Source organism: Amphiura filiformis, chromosome 1, assembly GCF_039555335.1.
Source record: "Amphiura filiformis chromosome 1, Afil_fr2py, whole genome shotgun sequence".
Classification (NCBI taxonomy): domain Eukaryota; kingdom Metazoa; phylum Echinodermata; class Ophiuroidea; order Amphilepidida; family Amphiuridae; genus Amphiura; species Amphiura filiformis.
In genome coordinates, this window is record NC_092628.1 from 53,117,613 (window position 1) to 53,142,700 (window position 25,088).

At 35.5% G+C, this 25,088-nt stretch overlaps 1 protein-coding gene and 1 long non-coding RNA gene across 4 annotated transcripts in view; one reads left to right on the forward strand and one right to left on the reverse strand.

The window, feature by feature from the left end:
- The window catches only part of LOC140148753 (ectonucleoside triphosphate diphosphohydrolase 6-like), a 186,186-nt gene that overhangs the window by 58,357 nt on the left and 102,741 nt on the right, over positions 1-25,088 (reverse strand). The gene's annotated exons all lie outside the window — the stretch shown is intronic.
- On the forward strand, positions 18,475-19,710 carry LOC140166485 (uncharacterized). The gene is made up of 3 exons (XR_011860873.1): positions 18,475-18,611; positions 18,948-19,197; positions 19,438-19,710. It is a non-coding gene; the product is annotated as an uncharacterized lncRNA (long non-coding RNA).

Genomic DNA, 25,088 nt, shown 5'->3' on the forward strand with positions numbered 1-25,088 from the left:
AACTGGTTAGGTTTATATTATATGAAAACACAAACTAGCAGTGATTATTAATGAACCATTTCATAAATGAAGCTTTGCGGTCAACTTTAAATAAATAAACTTTAATATATTTTCGATTGAATTAAGTACACGTTGGTGAATTAATTTTCCAATTACTAGTAATTCCAATTACTTATTTTTTCTTTATCTTTCTCCGTCTGCTTCGCCGTCTCCTGCTCTGTCTCCTTCGCTTTCTCTTTCTTCTTCTTTTCTTCATTTGCTTCTTATATGCGTTCTTTTTCTTCTTCTTTTTCTCCTCCTCCTCCTTTTTTGCCCTCTTCACTTTCATCATCCTCTTCTTAATTATTCCTTTTGTTATTCTTCATTTTATTCTCCCTTCCATTCTCCTCCTTCTCCTTATTCTCTTCCTCTTAATATTATTACACCGATTCATAAAACAAATTATTACTAAGTATGCACACACATGATGTAGATTCAAACTATGAACAAATAATCATCCAGTTTGGGCAAATATGCACATAGAAAATCTAACCATTCATCGATGACAGTCCTAGAAATGAAGATTGACGATCGAGAAGAGACCAAAGTAGGCAATTGGAATCATCCCGTCCAATCAATCGTTAACCCACGCCAGCTTGTTGGGACAAGTAGAAAATGGTGAGACCGACAGATTTATTTGTTTCATTGTTTAAACAAGTCGATAAATCCTTATTTTTTAAACGTAATATTCTACAATATTGTTATGGGCATTAATAAGATTTATTTTCCACTTCATCCTATTATTTTTTACTTTTGTTTTAGCTAAAGAAATTTCATTATTGTACATGCAGTGTAGGACTGCTCTTTAATATGAATAGTAATCCTAGCATTTGGTATTCCTATTATTCAAAGGAATATTCAGTTTCTTATTTGCTACCTAAAACTCTTTTCCCATGCAAATGGATAACACTATGTAGTTGGTGGTTCGGGAAATGTGATATGAAAAGTTATTTGGTACACTTTAGTATTATGATTTATACAACGCTCACCTACAAGTAAGATTGGGCTTACTGAGTTTGGCGCATTTTGTATGAAAGTATATTCTCATCAATGAAGGCTAAGACAGCTCTGCCCCGTAGCACAAGAAAGAGAGCATCACCATCGAGATTGAATGAAAAGACCGATAAAAATCTTTGAAAGACTTTAATTTCCTCCTGGCACTGCATTTGTGTGATTTTGTGAACATGTAGTGATTGATGGGCTTTCAAACACAGAACTCTATAGGAGATATTGAACGTTGTGTCCTCCAATAGCTCAAACATTTGCCAGAAAGCACGATTTTGGGGACGTTGCAAATCGAGAAACTCATCTATCAAATCGTAGTTTTGGTACTTTAAGGTGTAAATATCTTGCTTTTTTTCTCTCTAAAGATGTGAAAACATGCGGTTCAAAACAAGCTAAACTCTCATTATATATCTCTAGCATGGAATGAGAAATTTTGATTTCATCAGAATAATTAAAAAATACGCTACACACGTTTTAACCATTTTAAATTAACACTTTGCAAAAGTGATCCATCAACCCTCGTCTGGTGTGGATGGTTACACCACTCCTCACCTAACAGGTTATCAAATGCTCATAATAGCGCCCAAATGACTTGGACTAATTGTGATCCAATCTGATCTACTCAGACCAAAGTCGAACATTTCCCAGATTGTTTCCTCGTAATAAATCAAGAAATTAAATAAGATGAGATACAAAATATTTGTAACCCACCTTTGAAGCTATCACGATACACAAATTGCGTCATAAAATTATGCGGAAAACAATCTGATGGCTTACAGCTTTCTTGTCATGCTTTGTATAATGCCTCTGTTGTAATTCAAATGACTATTTATCACTTTAAGTGTAAATATACAGAACCAGGTGATGTATCAAATTTCGTAGTTAATTACCATCAAAAATGCCTTGTTTCTTGCTTCACGAGTGTTTTAATTTATTCAAGTGCTTGTATTTAGGTAGTGCTTGCCTGTTAGATATGGTAGAGTTTATTTCATTTATTTAGACAATGCAAATACTTGATATATATTTATGATGCACTTCATGGTAATGAAACAAAAATCTGTATTTATAGGTTTATATTATAAAGAGCTATGAATTTTTAACACCGATTTTCACCTCATTATTCATGAGGAATCCTCTACAAGTAAAAGTAAGTCAGAATATACTTTCAATGAAGTTAAATGAAATACACTGTGCGACTCGAATGCAATTTTGGAAATCTATCAAAATGACTATAAATGTTTATATTGCCATCTTGTTGTAAAGTACGCGCTATAATTTCTAGCAACTTTACATTCAGATACAAAATACTTCTATAAAGAATATCATTAATTTTTCAACAATAGGCAACATACAAGTCATTCAATATACAGTAAGCAGACACCCAAAACATTATTTAGTAATTGAAACGTGCGAGACTAAACCAGTGTGAGTGCAACATTGAAATCCGATGATATGCTCACTCTAAGGCCCTGCTCTAAGATGTATATACCAAACCGGTTTATTATTAACTATGTAAGTCAAGAAAATGCCAAATGCATGCTAAGGTTAACTGTCACCTTAAATGTCAAATATATGTGACTGTACACGACGAATGAGCCGTAAATTCCTCCCCCGGTCAGTTTTGTTTTATTTCGTGTTTAGAAAATATACATCATAAGCTTTAAAATAGTATATCATAATTATCATTTGACTTCAAACGATATCCAGAAGCGGGGTTATGGATTGTTGAACTTTGCTCCTTCAACAAAATGGTAGCTTTTTTCGTTTCTACATGTGTCTCTTTTTCCACATTGCTGGCAATAAATATCAAACAGTCCTAATTGGCGATCATTTCAAATCATCCCCAAGTCAACGAGGTTCAAGAAAGTTCTCTCTTTGTTAATTGTTGGTTATACATACCTATACAAAATACAATGCCTGGTAACCCACCACTTGAACAGGGTTTAACCAAAGCAAACAAAAGCCGGAGCTATTAAAAATTCTATAGCCAATTAAGGTAGAAGCTTATTATCCTCTTCAACAATAGGATTATTGATTGGTGTTTGAATATCAAATGAGATAGATGTCGCGCCAACTTGAGGTACCGATGAATACGACCTTCATGCACATTTTACACTGTAACTCAGAATACAATTAAGGACATTTACGGCTCATTCGTGCTGTATAGTCACATATGGCCTAATCTGTTTAACAAAATGATTAACATCCGTTTATATAAAAGTGATATTTTTATAGAGTCAACACAATTTTATTTTAGTTACTTTTCCATTTTATTGTCCACTAAGCAAGCAATTCTGTAGGTAGCAAATTAAATGCATTTAATTGAAACCCTAAAAGTACGGACCACCTTTAATAAATCCTATTAAAACGTCCACATTTATTAGTTTACCATATTAATTTTGTTAAATAATTTTGACAATTAAATGCTTGTCAATGTTGATAACCAGTAATAACATGGAGTGATTTTCGAGTTAGAGTTGAGGAATTTTAACATCTTAGTATCACTGTGGTAGAACTGCTCAAGTCTGTTGATGCGCATGCAGATTATATCATGCGAATGGTCCTCGAGAATTACAACAGCGAATATCTGCTTACGATATGCTGACGACACTACCCTGATAGCAAGCCGTGCTTGTGAACTTGAGGATCTGATTGAAAGAGTAAGAATGGAGAGTAAAAGGTTTGACCTTTTTCTGAACGTAAGCAAATGCAGGAAACCAAGCAATTGAGGTTATCGAGCAGATAAACTTCCTTGGATCCATGATTTCAAATGCGGATGCTCTATTGAGATTAGACGTCGTACAACAACATGAACAATGGGAAAAACATCAATGTGCGCAATGCACAAGTTATGGAAGGACAGAAGCATCAGCAAGTCAACAGAAATTAGACTTGTCTCTACTTTGATTTTACCGATCGCAACATATACTCAGTTATGAGTAGATAACGACGACGACAACGATAGTTCATTTAATTTGTATCCATGTGGGATGACTGAGAAATTCACTACTTTATTTTGATATTATTTATTATGTTATTTTTTGTACAATTATGTGTATATTGAGACTAACGAAATAAAGCTGAATCTGAAAATGAACACATCGTCAAACTTAATACTATTACATGAAACAAATTGAACAGTTGCTGCACCTTCGTCATTTTTATTAAGATTTTCACTCTACAATTTCAATCAGAATTGTTATACAGAGTTGTTATTTTATTCATCTCTAAATATTATACACTATTGGGCAAATAAAACAAATCAGCTAAACATCGTTTTATTCAGTCTTATGCATGCACAGCTACAACTTGACATCGCAACATCCAAAGTATTGTCCCTACAAAACATTGAAAAACGATCCTCGACTAGCAAAAAGTCACTAGAGGCAAGCTACTTCATTTTTTGCAAAGTTATTGTCTTATGTCTGATGCCCTTGAGCAAAGTATTGTCATTTTGTGTCTGAAATCAATGAAGTCAACTAGAACGCAATTTGATTCCTGAATTTCTCATTGATCATGTTGACCTGGATATAATATGGAACAGTGAAATTTACTATATCCTTCCATTCATGTGAGTTCAAGATCTAGAGACGTACTCGTTTTTAAATAAAACAAATTTGAATTATAAGTGCATCGTATGGACAATGTAATAGATTTTATTAATCATTGCATTTTTTACAGCGAGGATTTGTATTTGGTAGCCAACGCCATTTTTATTATTTATTTTTATTTATTTATATTTATAACATTCGGCCGAAGCCAGGCTAATCCCAATAGTGCTCAGAGGCTACTAAATTCAAAGGATGCCATCCGGATATGACGGGACAGGGATATGGAAAGAAGTCCGATACTAGAAACGAGTACAGGTGTGTACATAAAGAGATTCAATCATCGTGTTAATTAATGATTGTTACGAGTCATATTTTAACTCGAATCAAACCAAATTGGAAAGTTTCGTTTAGAGTGTCTCAGAGTTACTTACGTTTCGATGACAGCAGTCATGTATCATATCTAGATATGACAAATGTCTCTTTTTCTAACAACCATGGCCGCCGGTAGAGATGCGACCTGATGTATGTTCTCCATCGGCAGATCGGTACAGGTTATTATTGATGATGCTATTTCGATTTAAAGCAATCGAATAAGCTGAAGTTTATCGTAATATTATTAGATCAATTGTGCCATGATGCAGTCATGTCTACAGTAGAATTCAACTCGACCTTTGCAGGACTTAAACCCCATTAAAAGCTATTAAACCAAGATAACACTCATTGAAAACAGCTCAACTGATTAAATCATATCTTCTCTGGTTAAATACACACAACATATGTGTCTGCTTTACACGTACAATGGAGCAATGAGCTGGGATTATACTTTCAGTTGGGTGAACGATTATAAAGCGAGCGCTAGAGAACAATTGTGTGTGGTCTTTGTTTACGAAATGAGACAATACGTGCTTATTGTTAACCAGCGTTCTTGAAAATGAGAAACATGGTGGTTTGCAGACTTAACACGGTTTGGAAATAATTTTTCATATTTTTTGGTGTTATCTGTCGTTTACATATCCTTCCTAAAACACCAAAGTACGCATATTTCCAAACATCTAAATTAGCTAAAAATTTAGGACATGTTACAAAACTATATTGTCTAGAATTTTAGAAGAGTACTTTTAATATTGGCCGGTTATTTTTCACACAGCGACGTTAACTAGGCAATGTACTATTACCTATAACATTAACTAAAACACCAAAGTACGCATATTTCCAAACATCTAAATTAGCTAAAAATTTAGGACGTGTTACAAAACTATATTTTCTAAAACTTTACAAGAGTACTTTTAATATTGGCCGGTTATTTTTCACACAGCGACGTTAACTAGGCATATCCCCATACTTTTAACGTAGACTATTTGTAGAGGTCACGCGTCAATGGGAAAGAGCACTGTGTATTGTGTATAGGAAAACGGACAGTAACTGCAGTATGCATGCTTTATTTCTTGCCTTAAGAATCATAGTTTTGTATACAAAAACATGATCGACTCCTATACGCTGGGACAGTCTGTATTTTCAGAGATATAGACTATCCACAAATAGCCAACGTTAAAGTGCAGTATCCAAATCAATGGAAGATGCGCATGGGATTCAGTGTAGTTTGGTGATTATGTTTTGAAATCAATGCATACAGAAATCACCAAATAACGAGAAAACACTTTTTTCGATTTGTTGGACTCTTTTTTTCTTATTCTGATCATTGTAAGCCAACATAATGGCCGCTGAACTGTGGAGCCGCTTGACTGTAGAGCTCTACGGGGGAATTGGCTAATAAAACCCTGGATCAGCGGTTTTATTCAAAAACTCTTAAATTAGACTGTAATTAAAGCACTTCTGTCTTAGTCTTTCACAGGGTATTTAAGTACACCATTGGGTATTACAATCTTATATAAAGTAGAAATTTGAATAAAATTGATGGTGTTCTTGTGAGAAAATCACACATTATTGCTTTAAACTCTTTGCAAATTATCTTTGCAAATTATCAATAATGTGGATCATACAGTGACAACAAATGTGGAACCAACACTAAATATAAACACTCTACCGGATAAGATTTGCCATTTCATTGTAAGCATGAATTACAATAAGTGTAAAGAGCAGGATCTAACATGTAGGGCAAAAAAACAAACTATAATATGGTAACGGTGTGATGATTAAATTTTAACAGGTTATCAATCATCTTGTCCCTTAACAGAACACATCAAATGACGACTTAGGATTTAACACAAACTGGTTAGGTTTATATTAGCAGTGATCATTAATGAACCATTTCATAAATGAAGCTTTGCGGTCAACTTTAAATTTGACAGTATATTAAATTAATATTTAATATATTTTCTATTGAATTAAGTACATGTTGGTGAATTAATTTTCCAATTACTAGTTATTCCAATTACTTATTCTTTCTTCATCTTTCTCCGTCTGCTTCGCCGTCTCCTGCTCTGTCGCCTTTGCTTGCTCTTTTTTTTTTTTTTTTTTTTTTTTTTCTTCATTTGATTCTTATATGCGTTCTTTTTCTTCTTCTTTTTCTCCTCCTCCTCCTTTTTTGTCCTCTTCACTTTCATCATCCTCTTCTTAATTATTCCTTTTGTTATTCTTCTTTTTATTCTCCCTTCCATTCTCCTCCCTCTCCTTATTCTCTTCCTCTTAATATTATTACACAGATTCCTAAAACAAATTATTACTAAGTATGCATACACATGTAGATTCAAACTATGAACAAATAAATGTTAAAAACTGTTTAATATGTACAACAACATCCAAAATTTAGGGTTAAAAAGACAAATAATGAACAAATAATCATCCAGTTTGGGCAAATATGCACCAAAATCTGACCATTCATCGATGACAGTCCTAGAAATGAAGATTGACGATCGAGAAGAGACCAAAGTAGGCAATTGGAATTATCCCGTCCAATCAATCGTTAACCCACACCAGCGCGCAAAAATGTTGGGACAAGTAGAAAATGGTGAGACCGACAGATATATTTGTACCATTGTTTAAACAAATCGATAAATCCTTATTTTTTGAAACGAAATATTCTACAATATTGTTATATGGGCATTAATAAGATTCTTTTTCTACTTCATCCTATTGTTTCTTACTTTTGTTTTAGCTAAAGAAATTTCATTATTGTACATGCTGTGTATGACTGCTCTTTAATATGAATAGTAATCCTAGCATTTGGTATTCCTATTATTCAAAGGAATATTCAGTTTCTTATTTGCTACCTAAAACCCTTTTCCCATGCAAATGGATAACACTATGTAGTTGGTGGTTCGGGAAATGTGATATGAAAAGTTATTTGGTACACTTTAGTATTATGATTTATACAACGCTCACCTACAAGTAAGATTGGGCTTACTGAGTTTGGCGCATTTTGTATGAAAGTATATCCTCATCAATGAAGGCTAAGACAGCTCTGCCCCGTAGCAAAAGAAAGAGAGCATCACCATCGAGATTGAATGAAAAGACCGATCAAAATCTTTGAAAGACTTTAATTTCCTCCTGGCACTGCATTTGTGTGATTTTGTGAGCATGTAGTGATTGATGGGCTTTCAAACACAGAACTCTATAGGAGATATTGAACGTTGTGTCCTCTACTAGCTCATACATTTGCCAGAAAGCACGATTTTCGGGACGTTGCAAATCGAGAAACTCATCTATCAAATCGTAGTTTTTGGTACTTTAAGGTGTCAATATTTTGCTTTTTCTCTCTCTAAAGATTACATTATACATCTCTAGCATGAAATGAGAAATTTTGATTTCATCGAAATAATTAAAAAATATGCTACACACGTTTTAACCATTTTAAATTAACACTTTGCAAAAGTGATCCATCAACCCTCGTCTGGTGTGGATGGTTACACCACTCCTCCCCTAGCATATTTTTCCCAGTACTTTCAAATGCTCATAATAGCACCCAAATGACTTGGACTAATTGGGATCCAATCTGATTTAATCAGGCCAAAGTCGGACGGACATTTCCCTGATTGTTTCCTCGTAATAAATCAAGAAATTAAATAAAATGAGGTACAAAATATTTGTAACCGGTGTTCGAAGCTATCACGATACACAAATTCCGTCATTAAATTGTGCGGAAAGCAATCTGAAGGTTTACAGCTTACTTGTCATGCTTAGAATATTGCCTCTGTTGTAATTCAAATGGCTATTTATCACATTAAGTGTAAATATATTGAACCAGGTGATGTATCAAATTTTACAGTTAATTACCATCAAAATGCCTTGTTTCTTGCTTCACGAGTGTTTTAATTTATTTAAGTGCTTACATTTAGATAGTGCTTGCCTGTTAGATACGGTAGAGTTTATTTCATATATTTAGACAATGCAAATACTTGATATATAATGATGCACTTTTGAAACAAAAAAGCTGTAGATTTACAGAGCTATGAATTTTTAACACCGATTTTCACCTCTTTATTCATGAGCAATCTTTTGTAAGTAAGAGCAAGTCAGAATAAACTTTCTATGAAGTTGTACCTTTTAGAATTGTTTAAATTTTTATCAACCCAATACCGGATAAGAAATACATTGTGGGACTCGAATGCAATTTTGGAAATCTATCAAAATAACTGTAAATGTTTAAATTTCATATAACCATCTTTTCGTAATACACGTGCTACAATTCCTTACAACTTTACATTCAAAATGCTTCTATAAAGAATATCATTAATTTTTCAACAATAGGCAACATACAAGTCATTCAATATACAGTATGCAGACACCCAAAACATTATTTAGTAATTGAAACGTGCGAGACTAAACCAGTGGTGAATGCAACATTGAAATTCGATGATATGCTCACTCTAAGGCCTTGCTCTAAGATGTACCAAACCGGTTTATTATTAACTATGTAAGTCAAGAAAATGCCAAATGGATGCTAAGGTTAACTGTCACCTTAAATGTCAAATATATGTGACTGTACACGACGAATGAGCCGTAAATTCCTCCCCCGGTCAATTTTGTTTTATTTCGTGTTTAGAAAATATACATCATAAGCTTTAACATGGTATATCATTTGACTACAAACGATATCGAGAAGCGGGGTTATGGATTGTTAAACTTTACTCCTTCAACAAAATGGTAGTTTTTTTCGTTTCTACTTGTGTCTCTTTTTCCACATTGCTGGCAATAAATATCAAACAGTCATAATTGGCGGTCATTTCAAATCATCCCAAGTCAACGAGGTTCAAGAAAGTTCTCTCATTGTTAATTGTTGGTTATACATACCTATACAAAATACAATGCCTGGTAACCCACCACTTGAATAGGATTTAGCCAAAGCAAACAAAGCCCGGAGCTATTAAAAATTCTATAGCCATCTATGGTAGAAGCTTATTATCCTCTTCAACAATAGCATTATTGATTGGTGTTTGACTATAAAATGAGATAGATGTCGCGCCAACTTGAGGTACCGATGAATACGACCTTCATGCACATTTTACACTGTAACTCAGAATACAATTTAAGACATTTACGGCTCATTCGTGCTGTACAGTCACATATGGCCTAATCTGTTTAACAATATGATTAACATCCGTTTATATAAAAGTGATATTTTCATTGAGTCAACACAATTTTATTTTAGTTACTTTTCCATTTTATTGTCCACTAAGCAACCAATTCTGTAGGTATCAAATTAAATGCATTTAATTGAAACGCTAAAAGTACGGACCACCTTAATAAATCCTCTTAAAAAGTCCATATTTATTATGTTACCATATTAATTTTGTTTAATAATTTTGACAATTAATTGCTTGTCAATGTTGATAACCAGTGATAATTACCTGGAATGATTTTTGGGTTAGATGATTATTAAGGTTAATTGTTGGCAAAACATTATTCGTTTTTTGTTACTGCTCGCGTCAATAAAGTCCCAACTTCCGTAAATTAAGTAATAAAAATAACCTACATAAATTAGAAGATTCAATTATCGTTTTAATGTCTAAACCTATTACGAGTCACATCTTAGTTTCCAGTTAGCTCGAATCAATCCAATTTGGAAAGTTTCGCTTAGAGAGTCTCAGAGTTACTTGTGTTTCGATGACAGCAGTCATGTATCATCTCATGTATCATACTGGAAATGACAAATGTCTCTGTCTCTAACAACCATGGCCGCCGGTAAAGATGTGACATGCAGTTGATATTTCGATTTTAAGCAATCGAGGTATAGTATAGGTAAGCTGAAGTGTATCGTAATATTACATGTATTAGATTATAAGAAAGTTTTTGGTGCTTTAAGGGCTGGGGTATGAACGTTTGGACAGTATTTGTTGTGGGACATTAGAGCACATCAGACTGAATACGAAGAATGTCCTTCTGATATCAAATAATTTTGATTTTTTGAAATTCGCAATGTAATACACATTTGATGGCAAATGATTAAAAATTGATATTTTTGATATTTAACAGTACTCGAAGTAAACTTTATAAATCTGATGATTTATACTTAAAGTGTATGTAGGTGGAATGAAAAGCCGATGATCAATTGAAAATTTTGACCTTTCATATTCAAGATATGATTTTTTTCCCAAAACACACACAAAAAAATAGGTCTTTTTGGGAAAAAATCCATATCTTCAATATGAAAGGTCAAAATTTTTAATTGATCGTCGGCTTTTCCTCCCAGCTACATATACACTTTAAGAATATATCATTAGATTTATAAAATTTACTTCGAGGAGTGTTATATATCAAAAATGTGAAAAATACCAAATTTTAATACCAAAATTTATATCGTGAATTTCAAAAATGTAAATTATTTGATATCAGAAAGACATTCTTCGTATTCAGAATGCAATTCGATATGTCTTATGTGCTCTCATGACAAACAAAAAATACTGTCGAAACACTCAAAACGCTCGTTCCAGATCCCTTAAGAGTCATAGTTTGCATACAAAAATAACTTCTGTTCTGTGAGACATAGCAACTCATTACATTACATTTGTCATACAAACCATCACATACGAGCAAAACAACAACAATAACAGTAACAACAACAAAGCTGTGTAAACGAAAAAGAGTAGAAGATAACAGCCCATTCTTATCTAAAGAAATGAATAATTTAATACGGTCTAAGATAATAATAATCTATCTATATCTCTATCTATATAACTTGTAATTCTCCTGAATACATTAGGAAATGAATTTGGAGAAAACCTTCTGTTAATAAAATACTATGCTGAGCCACCAGCCTGGGTGGCTCACGCTCCAATAATTTCAGATGATTGAGCTCAGTAATACATCAAAGAATGTCTTCCAATTCATGAAAACAAATAGATAATCAGCTTATCGGATTAAAAGCTGAGAGGGAAGGTCTTGCTGCTCAGCGAGTGTTTGTAATTATCAGAAGGTTTTCTCCAAATTCATTCTCTTATGAGAGGCAGCAGTTTTTGTTTTGAAGCGGCTCCCCGTCGCTTTCCTTTAGATTTATTAAAGCAATCGGTCAGCTTTTGTACACATAACCTTTTTTAAAAGATTCAATCGTTTCTTGATGTTATTGGAATTGTTGTCCTAACTGAATTACGTGCCCGTCACTGGGCGAATAATTGTAACACTATCACCTTTTGGATCCTGGACATTATCTAAACAACATGCTTAATACACAAAATGGCAACGTTAAAGTGTGGTATCCAAATCAGCTGAAGGTGGTTTTTGTTGTGATTATCTTTTGAAATTAATTAGGGGTTCATTCATTTATTTTCGTGATTTTCGGCCCGAGGGGTCGCTTGCTCATACATACCAGAAAATTTTGTGAAAATGACGTATATCGCCGTTTACATCTGAACTCGTTGTACAGCAATTAAATTTATCTTCATCATAACAAATAATTTAAATGACGGATAAACTGTCCAAATAAACTGACAAATTAATGAATGACAAATTTATCATTCAATAATTTGTCATTTTAAGTAGAAATTTCATAAATCAAGAAAATAATTTATGGTTCCTGGTCTTAAAGTGATTATATGAATCATTTTAGTGCAGTGATAACGCTATCTGTTGTTTTCAGTGTATTTCAGGCTACGTAAAGGTTTTAAAATTTTAAAAAAATCATTAGTTTTAAGGTTATGCAAGCGAGGGCAATTGTTTCTCTTTAGACCTGTGGGACAACCTTGGCGGCTATTGTTTATTTTAGCCCATCGGTGCAATTTTGATGGTTATTGTTTATTTGTAGCCCTGCGAGGCAACTCTGTTGGCTATTGGTTTTTTGCAGTTTGCCTCTTTTTTCCAGCCTGCCCTGCTCCACATCTCCGGGATGCTTAAACTTAACACTTTATTCATTTTATTGTGTCAAAAAATAGCTGGAAAATATATTTCCATAATAACACACACTTTTTTGAATGACTAAATGACGAATTTTGTATTTGACAAATTAGACAACCGTTTTAACATTTACAAAGTATTGGATTATTAATGATATCGATACTGAAATATAATGTTTGCGACACTCTGTATCGAAACTATATCAAAACCGGGAGTGTCCCCTTTTCAAGCGCCATGAACTTTGACTAACAAGAGTCACCAATCTAGACTTTTACAGGACTTAAGGTTACTCTCGGAAACGTATGAAAACTTATAAAAGGCGTATAAACTTGTTGTCTAAAATTAAGTTTTCTTGGCAGTTAAATATTCATGTGAGTAAATCTTCGTGGGTCAGATAGCTTAGACATTATTTTTGAATGTTTTTACAAAATTGTTAGTCGTAATAATACTTTTTATATGACATCCTTACAAGCACCAAGTTTATGCGTTCAACACCCTGTTCAGGCTCAGTTTTTCAAATATGTGCCCCTAAAAATTACGTTGAGCGATTGCTTTCTACTGTTTTGCATTATACTACAAACTGATGAAAGAGATAATGCCTTAATCGCAATAATAACAGCATTTTTTACCCATTTCACTTAACGTATCAATGATTAACATTGCACATTTGCCAGCTCATCCCTTAGTGGTTAGGGTGTATACGTTTCGAGACGCAAAGGTCTCGGGTTTGAATCCCAGCTCCCTCTCATTTTGAGATTTATTTCGTGCGATCGAAGTCTATTCTTTTTTAAATGCTGTATCTGATATAAACAACGCCCTCACAAACCAAACGTAACCTTAAATTTTATTTTGAGACATATCTCGCTCTAATAGGAAAGTGTAACAAAAACCATCAGTATAATTACTAAAGTGAGACCGAAACAAACAACAATTGACATACTCCTTCGATATGCAGAGAAACTGTACTTTGTTCAATGTTAATGGAACGGGTTAAAAACACATCATATATATACATGCAGTGCATTTAACTGGTTGAATAATGGTATTAATGGCTTTGTGAAGAAGTTAGAAGAACCAACAAATGCAGATTTGTAACTGTCTAAATGTAGCATTTAGATTTTGATAATGACAAAAACTGACCTGACTTGGAGAAAACCATTAATATACGCAGCCCAGTTAACATTTCTTCAGTGCTTTTACAACTAAAATGGCTGCACCAAGAAATTGTTTTGCTATTACATCATGGTGATTGAGCTGGAACTTGATCGGTTATTGACTTAACATTTCTTCAGTGGCTTTACAACTTTTAAGTTTTCATTTTGATGATGCAAATGATATTGGGTAAGTCTTTCGTTCTTTTTATAAAAAAAAAACCCATTTTATTTTACTGAATATACGACTACGTGACATAAATATCAAACCTTAAAGGAAATCTGTACCATAAACTAATCAATGGCTAATATAGTTATATACCCCTAAATTAAACATACCAGACGGTCTATATTAATTTCGGAATATTCCTAACAAAGAAAAAGCACTTTTAATCCTTCGTTTCTGCGATTCATGGAAGCCGCCATGATAGCTGCTTGCGAATCCTTTCTGCCACAAGCGGTAGTGTAACCTTTCACACAGACCCGCGGCGAGCGTGTGTTGCTATGGCATTCGCGACCCCCACAGCGAATTTTGGTTTTTAGTGCTGTTTTTACTTTTCGTTCTCAAAAGACATTGTTGATCATAAATATTACTTAAAATACATTTTTTTATGTTCTTCTGTAGTTTTATGGGTCAAAATTGTCGCGTTTTCTTTTGAACGAATGTTGAATCTGAACTTTGGTAGTATTCGCTTCGTGTCACCAAAGTTCACGAGGGACGAGGCTCGTGGCACGGATTTCGCTGGTTTCAAAATCGGGGTACCGTTACAGCGTAATAAAATACATCGGGTATCAATATGGCTGCCACCATGGATTACAAACTTATCGCTGATTGTCGAAAGGAATTAAGAATTTCTCTTTATTTGGACGTATATAAGCTTGGGACTTTTACTGTTTGTCGTTTTTATTATTACTGCAACTATATAGCCATTGATTAGTTTATGGTACAAGATTTCCTTTAACTAGAACTTTTGAAACTAAAACAACGTGCATTTACTCTTGAATTCTGAATTATGAAAGCCTGATCTATATATACGAAACGTACTTAGTATAATCATTTTGCATGGAATAGTCGCTAAAATAATAATAATAACTACAGGGCGTCCCAGAAGTTCTTTTACCATTCTAAAATAATATATCACTTGTACATATTATCTTATGAACAATGTGAATATATTTTCGCAAAGAAGAAACTTGAACGTACAACAGCTTTTATACCCAACTTGACCAGTTTGTGTTGTCTCTGTTAGATACAACGAAACATTTACCCTATAATTAAGAAAACATTAGAAAAGCATGTATAACCTGTAAAAAAGCATATTGTAAACTGGTAAACATAAGTTCTGTTGAAAAAGAACTATTATTATGATATTGTTAAGTGGCATTTCCTTCATGCACGCCTACACCACTCCATTGAGGGATTATACAGCTGATGTATAATCCCTGTCTTGATAAATATTAGGATTTAGTAGTATAGACTCTTATTACGCCCTCATGAAGGAAATGACATTTAACAAGGTCTTATTGATCAAAATTCTTCTTTTTTTTTCTTTTTTTCTTGGGTTTTTTTAGAGTACTGAAAATGGCTGAAAGGAAAATACATACAAATTCTCAACATAATGGCCATGGAGAAAAAACGCAATCTGGTAACAGAGTTCGTAGCTATAGCCGGCAGTCTGAGGACAGTACATGTCTTGATGAACACGACGACGTTTTCGAAACACCAACTAATGGCGAGACTAAAGGTCCACCAAATACCCAATTAGAATCAGGGACTCATAAAACAGACAGGATGTTCCATCCGCGATGCGATAGTTCCCGTGGTCGTTCAACTTCTATTAGCCATAACTCGGAATCTCGTTCCTCCGTTCATTCTTGGCATACTGCGTCCAATGATCCACCAAATACCCAATTAGAATCATGGACTCCTAAAACAGACAAGATGTTCCAATTCCATCCGCGATGCGATAGCGGTGTTAGTTCTAATGATCGTTCAACTTCTATTAGTCATAACTCGGAATCTCGTTCCTCCGTTCATTCTTGGCATACTGCGTCCAATGGTCCACCATATGCCCAATTAGAATCATGGACTCCTAAAACAGACAAGATGTTCCAATTCCATCCGCGATGCGATAGCGGTATTAGTCCTAATGGTCGTTCAACTTCTATAAGCACCAAATCGGAATCTCGTTCTTCCGATCATTCATGTCATACTGTGTCTAAAGGTGCATCAAACACCCAATTAGAATCATGGACTCCTAAAACAGACAGGATGTTCCAATTCCATCCGCGATGCGATAGCGGTGTTAGTTCTAATGGTCGTTCAACTTCTATAAGCACCAACTCAGAATCTCGTTTCTCCGTTTATTCATGGCATACTACGTCTAAAGGTCCACAAAAGACTCAATTAGAATCATGGACTCCTAAAACAGACAGGATGTTCCAATTCCATCCGCGATGCGATAGTGGTGTTAGTTCTAATGGTCGTTCAACTTCTATAAGCACTAACTCAGTTTCTCCGTTTATTCATGCCATACTGTGTCTAAAGGTCCACCGAATACTCCTGAAACAGACAATATGTCCCAATGCCATCCACGATACGATAGCGGTACCAACTCGGAATCTCGTTTCTCAATTCATTCATCGCATGCTGCGTCTAACAAAACAAATGTTTCAGAGCATAACAACAGTGTGAAGGTAAGAAGATCATCACCAATGCGAACAAAGAAGAATTTTGGCAAATTCGCTCAGTTTATTGGTAAACATACGCCATTTAGGTCAACATTTGACGAGTCCTCAGCAACGCCACCAACATTTTATGAGGTACCAGTTATTGGGGATCTCGGCGAGAACGTAACGACACCACAACGCACACGAGATCACCGTTTAACAGAAAACGCAGATGTTTCAGTAGGTTATCAAAATAGTTCAAAAGATATTAACATATCATTCGAAACATTAGTTGAACCATTGACCATGTTTCGTGCACTCAAGCTGCTGGAACAAAGACAAGCATCAGGTAATACAGAATTTGCTCAAACGGGACAGCAAGTCACGTTTGGATCTTGTGCTGTTGGCTTCTTCGACACCAACGGTGGCAGATTAACCCTTCCAACCAAAGGTGTATCCCTACATATCCCAGCAGGTGCCATTGACACATCAAAACCTCAAATGGTTTACATTTATGAACTTCCTTCACGAAATGGAGAACCCGAACTGAAAGAAAGTGAAACATGGCTAACTCCAACAGTAGAATGTGGACCACCGGGACTCGAATTCGCGAAGGATGTATTGCTATCTCTTCCACATAGTGCCATTAATCACTCGCAATGGCATGTGACTGCTCATCGTGGCAACAACCAATCTTCTGGATGGGATATGCTAGAATCTGGCAAAGACACTCTAATGTTTTTGGACGACAAGAAAATTACTCTTGCAATAGATCATTTTTCACCGTACAAAGTTTCTGGCAGTGCATCGAGTTCAAGGGAGGAAGACATTACCGTGTCAAAATGGATGAAAGCAGCAATATTTCCGAAAGGTTTAACATCGAGCGACGAGGGAATATCAGCTTCATACCAGTTGAGACTTTGTCATATTCAAGACTGGAAGGTAAATTTAAAAAAATTTAACATACTGAACCACAGCGATGATATTTGTTTTTTCGTTGTGATATATTCCTCCAACCTGGTCTCCTAATTAAACTACCGTATATATAATCAGTATATAGAGCAGTTTAGGATGACTATATTGACGCTTTATGTTAATCACCGTTACATTAAAGTTACGCCTTGCTTTCGTACCCTGCGAGGCCATTATATATTGGCACTCCATTAGTTGCAAGTCCCCATTATGGAAGTTTCCGGCCTCTGCCCTGTCCGGCTTGAGGTCTTGATGTTGTTTAAGCCCTTCGGGCTCCGGCCCAGTATCAACAAAAACATCAAGGCTGCAGGCCCGGAAATTGCAACTAATGTAATTCTAATAATATGTATTGGCCTTGCATGGCAAGAAAGCAAGAAATCGACAACTTCTAATATATTTTTAGCCCTACTTCCGTCATTCTTCAGGTCCTGCCTGTATCGGGGGCTAATTTAGAGTTTAAGCTTGATCTCTATTGTTTTTGAGCGCTAATTCTTTCTTTGTAGCCCTGCGGGGTAGCCTTGAATAATATACCTCCACAATCTTCCCCATACCTCGTAGAAAAATGTTACTTGCTAGTTTTTATATTCTATGCGGTCAAAATATCTTCAAAAAGTTGCATAATAGTTATGTACAATAGTGAGCGTTTGTTGGCTTCATAGTTTTTTTCTTGTGGACAGGCATTGGTCATTCACTATTAGCAAGAATATGTGCACCAGATAAAGCATTGGTTCCTAAAAATCCATCGACGAAGGCCGTCGAATGTTGACAATATTACACTAATCACTGTTCTCTACAGCTTGTTCTACGTGAGGAAGGAATATGCGATGAATCAGAAATATCAACAGAATCATTTCCAGTATCAGATGATGGTAAAAACATAGAAGTTCGTGTGAAAGACATACACCCTGATTGGCAGATTATGGACGAAACACCACAGGTACTATGGTTTTGTAGTTAACTTTCAAGTATAATGAAGCACCTGAGAAGTTCATCGAATGAGAATCATTCAATATTTACATTCAAAAATTGGGATTGAATACTGCTTATTTGGAACTGAATTTTGCTTATTACATCTTTAAACACTTCAGCTCATCGGAATGTCATTAGCCGTTTCTAATATTGGCCGTTTTTAATGACGGTATTATGGTCGGAACACGCCAACAAAGAACGAGCACTTGAACAGTATTCAAAATTACAATTCGAGTATAACAATGTCTATTCATATCATTAGCCTTCATTGTCATGTTTAATTTTTACATACATTCACTTTTAGTTCATACAGTTTGACGACGTTTGGTCTGGCTACCAGGAGGCATTATGTTTAGGGCGTCTTTCAATTCCATTTCAACTGACAACAAAATCTACATGTTCTCTACAATCGACAGAAAGATCAATCGTGGAAGAAACCGTCTTACCACTCTGCAGGATGGAAATACAACAAATGGACGACGCGATTATTGAAATTGTAGCAAATATCCCGAAACAAGGGAGTGAATTTGAAGAAACTGCATGTTTTACGACAGGTATAGTTTTATTTCTAAAAATAACAATATCATATTACAGGTTGGTGTCAAATTCTGATACAAGCGTTGCTAATGAGACTTCACACTAGTCAGAGCATGATATGCTCTTGGTAGAGGCGTCATTAAAATTAAACAAAGAGTTTTAATCTATCTTGAATAAGTTTTCGTGATCCTACATGTAAATGAGCTGTGATATTAAAGAAACCACTATTATAACAATAACATTTGTTTCCACTCTAGATTACCGAAGAAGAAATTTGCGTAGAAATCGGAAATCGCTTTCTGGCTCAGCAGTCTTTCTTGAGCCCGGAACCTCACAGCTTGCATTTCATCAACGACACCCGCTATCGCCGAATATGCACCGCGTTAGACAGTGCCAATAATATACACAGAGGCTGGGCGGCATTTGCCGCTTCTATGCGAGTGAACGACATAATCATCCAAGGATCGCTTGAAACATGGTCGCGTATTCAAGGACGAAGTCCAAGTGCAATGCTCCTAGATTTCTTTTTTCATGACAATTATGAAATGAACTTGTTAGACACTTTGAAGATGCTTAGTAGTCTGTTACTGGAAATAGAGAATAATACTGCTAAGACCATAGTAGATGACGAGATATATGAACGCGAGCATGGAGAACCACGATATGTTGACAGCGACTCGCCTTTTACCAATGAGGATTCAGAAAATGGCTGTTTCGTTGACGAATGCACCAATCAGCTTGACGCAAGCGTCGCATCGTCAGCAACCGGTAAAAGTGTAAGAAAACATGCGAAACCCAAACCGAAGTACTTGAAGTGGGCGGCTAATTTTAGTGGTTTCATGTCTGAAAAAATGAGGTCAATGAGACGGACAAAGGTGAGTAAAGCAAACGAAAAGATGGAAACAGACTTCCAAAAGGCAAATCCAGAGTTAGAGGCTTCCAGTCAACTAACCTCAGGAAACAAAAACGGTTTCTATGATCATAAACAAGTCATAACGAAAACTGTGTTGTCAAAGACTAATTCTTCTGGAGTTAATTCATTGTCAAGTGCCAACTCTGCTGGGACGACGAGTGATGTGTCGAACATAACAACTCCAACATTGAAGAGTTCTTCTATACCAAATATAAGCGATACGACAAGGTATCTATGTGCTGATTCGAGCAAACCAAAAAAGCCTCTGAGTCGCCAAGGGACACACGATAGTGGAGTATTCTCATATCGTGGCTCTAGTAGAGCAAGTTGTTCTAGCTCACTACAAGAGACTCAAGTCAAGTTAAGTGAATAACGGAGAACAAGACACATGGAAATATCACCAGGAATGCTCTATTAGTTACTTTCTCCTTATTTCGCGAATACTAAAGTATGACTTTAATGATATTCACGCAGTTTCTGCAAGTAACACAACCAACCGTACTGGTAAAATACTCACATTTAATATATGACATTTAATTTTTAGCAAGTGGTCCATAAGTAACGCAATGAAAAATGACCTGAATTCTGGCACGTCTTTCTTACACGGCTATGTGGTAGTCATGGGTAGAGGGCGGTTGCTTAGACTAAGTGCAGAAAACTTGAAAAACATGTATTGAATATGGCAAACGGGCCCTGTACAACCACAAAGCACTACGCATCCAACTATTCGCTGGCGTAGTGTACGTTAGAATATGACCGTTGCTAGGTCAACTGGCTCACGCTTTCTTTGTTACGAACTACTGATCGAAATGATCACAACACAAAGTCTATGGCATATCATAAATCGGAACGGGTGTATGAGCCCAGGCTTGAACCAGTAACCAATGGCTACTAACATGTACTACGGCAGCGAATTCCCTAAGCCTTGTGGGGATAGTACATGTATTAGAAAGTACAAAATGTGCGGGCTTGTGATGTGGGTTTGCTGTTGCTGTTCTTGGTGTTATTTCATATCGTAATATATATATAGGCATATAGTCAAGATTTATTTTATTTCTTAAGTAAAAAGTCGTCATCTACATGTGGCGACACATATATTAGGCATAGGTATATCCCGTGATTATCAATTTGTTTTATATGATAAGCTAGTATATTCAATTAAGGTGGGTGCAGCGTGATAGAATTCGTTCCCAAAATTCATTATAATTTGATATTGTGTTATTTTCATATCTGCTGATAACAATTTTGATTCCTATTTTAGGCAAGATTATTGCCAACATATGCCAAAAGTTTAAACTGACTTTCAGCACAATAAATTCAAGAAACCTTGAATTTTCATTGGGTGACATACATCTTTATCTGCAGTAGTCCTGTAATACTGTGTTGGACGTGCACGTTTGTTGACTTTTGGTGACTTTTGATCAAATGATCGCGATTTAGTTCTGGCGATTTTTTTGATTTTGATACCAAACAAACGCCTGAAACAGTCTACAGTTTGTCAGTATGTTAATCATTTCTCTTGTTACTGCACGTTTGTTATTTGAATTGGAAATGATTAAAATCAGTTTTAAATGTCGTCAATGTTTTGACATAAAATCAAGCTTTATCTAAATTCTTTAATTGTTAATTGATTCATGTTTTTAATTATGATTTTACATGTTTTTGTTATCAAAACAACACATAATTTGTTAGAATAGGAACAGTTTTAGTGATAGGTAAGTGCCCAAATAATGATGGTAGCAAGTAATACAGAATAATAAATAAAATAGGCACAGTAATCAAAGGAGGTAGACTGACCTAAGACATGTAAGATGCTACCAAAAGGCCACCAAAAGAATATTTTCGAATCACATTTTATGTAATCATTGTCTAGACAATCTGAAAGGAATTGACCTCTACTGTCATCTAAAAGTCAATGAACACGTAACCAGGTGTAGTAGGTGTCGCAGTAATTGCTTACAAGTATTACTGTTATAAATTCGATTTCATTTTCCTTGTTTGAAGTTTAATAAACTGCGTGTTTATTTATAACCAAAGCTGAATAACATGTAAATTCAAGGTAAATTACTAGTCGTTTTGTGTGTGTTCACTTCCATAGCAAATGCTTTATGTAAACCAAAGCTAGATTGTATTTATTACTTATTGTTTTTGAGGTTAAAATTATAGTGCTTTGAGCTGAATTTATTTTGAGAATAACGCATTAGACAATGTAAACAATACAAAATAATGGTATTCTGCAGAAATAATACACAATGATAGTGTTGTCTTATTCTTCGCAAACTATGAAAAACACTGATTCTTTTGAAAAATAGCGCATTAGAATATGTCTTTTGTTATAGAATATAATGTACAAAAACCCCGGACAAAAACATAATATTTAGGGATTCAATCATGTTTCACCGTTGTTCATCACCGTTTAACAACGATGCGGCCGCGTCGTCTGCGTGGTTTACTTCGTGAGGTAAACCACGCAGACGCGCCGGACGCGAGTTGTTAAACGGTGATGAACAACGGTGAAACATGATTGAATCCCTTTCAACAACGAAAAGAAGCTAAAGATCGTATAATTCACGATTATTTTACGAGGAAATGTCAGTTAATCATTGTCACTATAAGTCTTACAAAAACTTCGATGATTTCTCTGTTAATATCAGCAATAAAACTACAGAATAAAACGGCAAAGTTTAGCCGCTACCTGAAAAATACTAATTCAACTTGTAAGCTTGCATACGCACAAAGGTTCCAGGCATGACGAATTTTACGCGCTCTCGCATAACGCGTAGTCTCGCTCGCGTTCGCGTATACGCTACAGTAAAAGTGTGGATTCATCACGGATTAACAACGGTTGGCTCCTGTACAAAGGTATAGGAGGAGTTGTTGAAAATGCTTTCTACAGGAACGCAGTGCGGGTTTTATGATAGATTATGAATAAATACAACACAAACAGAAAAGTTCTCACTTATGTAACCCTTCATAACTCTAAACCGGCCTATGTTTTGACAATTTGACAGTATAGACGAATCCAATTTCACGCATTCCTACACCTCAATGGCAGCCATATTTGGGTCCCCGTCGGCTCCATCTCACCTATAATGTGAAATGATGCGGCCTTGGAGGGCATTTTAAACTGCATTCTATCACCCGTGTTACACGTAGACAAAATAATGATGACAGTTTACAACACAAAAGAATCTAACATCGAAGTTTAAGCGGCTTTAATCCACCCAATTGGGCAGTCACAACACCAGTTTGGTGCTGCGGGGACCCAGTCAATGGCCGACCAAATCCTGACCATGACTTGGCTCGTTGGATTCGTCTATATGAAATTAGAAGAACATAACATTGAACATTCGATCAAGAGTCCTATAAAAAGTTCCTATAAAACGATTTTCCAAGAACAAGTGTAAGAAGATAACATGCATAATAAGTTGTTATCATCTACATTTTTAAAATAGTAACTACATAAAAATCTGCAAGTATGACCTTCGCTTTGAAATCCGATCCTAAAGAAATACAAGCGACACAAGAAAACATTATTTCTACCCGAACAATACACGACCAGGTGGTTTAACCTCTTATGCTCTTGAAATATCGTACCGTGCATACTGCCATCTGCACCATCTGTACCATCCTTTTTTAAATACATAGATTTTTACCGTGTCCAGTCTAATGTATTAAAGGTTTATTATATAAGGCCCACTTGCATTGAATAAGATGAATGCTATTGGAAATCGTTTGCAACGCGCTTCCTGGTTCCCTAGTACTCCTTCCGATGTTTGTTGTGCATTCATTTGATATTTGTTCTCAGTACAAGTTTCACCGATATACAAAGGGGATTTGTTAATGACATTTTGTCATTTCTACAAGGTGATAGGGGTAAAGGAACTCAAACTCTAATGGTGACCAACAGGTCAAATTGCTAGAATTGTACATTAAACACACCTAAACAGACACAATGCAATTTGCAGCAGCAGCTTAACCAGCGCCAATATTGCAACATTGAAACAAACAACTATACAAAACATCCAATCCAATCCAACCCAACCCCATCCCCCAGCAGGCAAAGAGGATAAAGTGCCTTGCCCAAGGACACAACACGTTGGCACAAGCGGGGCTCGATCTCGCAACCTATGGATTATGAGTCGGGCGCCTTATCCACTCGGCCACACGTGCTCCCAAAGGTCTAAAAGATAGATAAGGTCTAAAAGATGGATATTACCATTAAAACGTTGTATATTGATGAGATACTTGCATTGGTGTCCTTTATTGATGTGTGCTTGTTTAAATCATGCAGCAAATTGCTTGTGTGCCATAGCCCGAGTTATATTTGAATCCCTATAAAGCTTACATTGAAACAAAACCACACATTCAGATAATGAACAAACCATAAAACGCTCATTTTTTCATGAAAAATCTAAACTTCAAACGCAATACATTTGCAGAGTTCACAGAGGCCAGTTACATTTGAGTGCAACTGATTCAGGTGCTGCCTCCAGGTGTGTTAAAGCAGGCGGAATAACTACAGAATACCCCGCTCAGGGTGCCTAACCCTAACCCTAACCCTAACCCTAACCCTAACACTGTGTTGGGAGGTGAGGTGGGTATTCTGTAGTTATGCCCTTTTACCAAAGATACCAGATCCGTGTAAATTGGCTTGAGTATCAGTAGAACAATACTAGTGCCTGTTTGGCATAACTACAGAATATGGTTAAAGTGTTGCCGAATGGCTTCAGATGTTGGTAGAAGTTTATCTAATTGAAATCTATGTTTGCCAGAAGTAATATCCCTTCAGAGAGAGGAAAACCGGAAGCTTTTAAGCTTCAAAAGTAGTATAGCTTTAGATTTATTCAACGGAAATCTTATCACAAGTATAGTTAATAATCAATGCTGTTAGCTGTATGAAGGTCAAATGTCTTTAACGTATTGCAGTAAAATGCAAGTGGCTACGATGGTTTAAACAAGAATACTTCAAACTTGATATCGTAGCTATCTTTA